Source organism: Mandrillus leucophaeus, unplaced genomic scaffold (assembly GCF_000951045.1).
Source record: "Mandrillus leucophaeus isolate KB7577 unplaced genomic scaffold, Mleu.le_1.0 Scaffold1498, whole genome shotgun sequence".
NCBI classification, from domain to species: domain Eukaryota; kingdom Metazoa; phylum Chordata; class Mammalia; order Primates; family Cercopithecidae; genus Mandrillus; species Mandrillus leucophaeus.
The window spans coordinates 31142-32854 of record NW_012101474.1 but is presented as its reverse complement, the minus strand read 5'-3'; positions in this window follow the sequence as shown (position 1 = coordinate 32854).

Sequence of the window (1713 nt, the reverse complement as noted above, 5' to 3'; positions counted from 1 at the left end):
GCTGGCATGTCTAAATTCTGCAGGGCAGCTCAGCAGTCTGGAAACCCTGGGAAGACTTGATGTTGTAGCTCAAGTCTGAAGGCAGTCTGGAGACAGAATATCCTCTTGCTTGAGGGACCTTAGTCTTTTCCTCTTAAGGCTTCAGCTAATTGGAGGAGGCCCACTGACGTGATAGACAGTCATCTGCTTTACTCGAAATCTACTGTTTCAAATGCTCATCTCACCTTTAAAATACTGTCACAGCAATGTCCAGACTGGTGTTTGCCCAAATAGCTGGGCACTGTGGCCAAGCGAAGTTGACACATGAAATTAACCAATTACAGCAGTTATAATTGTGGTTAAGAGCTTTTATATGTTTACTAAGTGTTAGTGTTTGTGCTAAATTAATCACATACAGTTTCTTATTTAATCCTCTTGATGTCCCATGAGGTAGATCCCATTGCTGTCCCCACTTTACAGATGGGAATGTTAAGTTACACAGTGAAGGGCAGAGCTCCTCTTCAAACCAAGTCTAGCTGACTCAGAAGATTATATTCTTAATCACTAATCTGTGCCACCTTCCAGCTGCTTTCCCTGTTCTGGCTTTTTATTATCTGATTATAAACATATTAAAATCTCTCTGATTCAGCAAAACAGAGCTTCCCATGATCTGTTTCCTCTCTTTCCTGGGGAACCATCTTTGCTAGAGTGGCATCCTCTTGGTGGCTCCAGTTCTTAGTCTTCAACTCACAGCATCCTGGTATCCACCTTCACCAGAACAAGAAAACAATGTTGACCTGGGTCACAAATAATGTTCATGGATATGGTTCTTTTATCCTGGCATTTATTGTAACATAGAAGCAATTGTCCATTGTGTTAAAAAATCAGAAAAGCACTTCTGGTCAAGACAGCATTTGTGTAAATACACATTTGTGTCACCCATTCTGCCATAAATATGTAGTAGATAATATTTTTTTAATGGAGCATGTAAAAAGGGTATAACTGAGCTCACAAATGAGATAGTCAGTTTTGCAGACCAGAAACAGAAGAGAAACATACAGCAGTTTGTGGGCAAGACTTTGGCTTCTGGGTGTAGCTAAGCTAATCTGGCTCCAAGGAAACAGGAACCAAATATGCTGTAGGTGAGACAGGGTTCAGGACTGAAACTAAGACTGGTATATTCTCCACTTAGGACAAGAGATTGCTAAAAGCGCCTACAAACAACTACTTGAGGTTTTAGCTTATGTGAACCTGAGTGACTAGGTGGACAGTGATCAAGACAGAACAAGAAGCAGGACCTGAACCAAGCCACTTGTTCACTAAGGCACCCACATTGCCAATAGGCAAGAGTTACCATCATCAATATAAGGTTCAATTAGCAGGCAGGCTGATAGAGGAAACTCAAAACTCCTAGATAAGAAAAGAAGAATAGACAGAAAAAGAGGAAAAGAGAGAAGACAGTAAAGGATAAAGCTTTAAGTAAACCTGAAAACTAAAAGTCCAAAAGATAAAAAGAAATCTATCTCCAAGGGATAAGAGCTAATCAATATTGATAGATTTTTTTGCTTCAAGTGAAACTAAAATAGTAAAACAATCTGAAAAAGAATTGAAAAATAAATGTGTTCCAGGTATTTAAAACAGAAAGTGAAGGAATAAGATGAAATAAATAAGAATATAAAATGTGAAACAAAAATAGACAGTAACGAACTTTCTTTTTTTTTTTTTTTTTTTTTT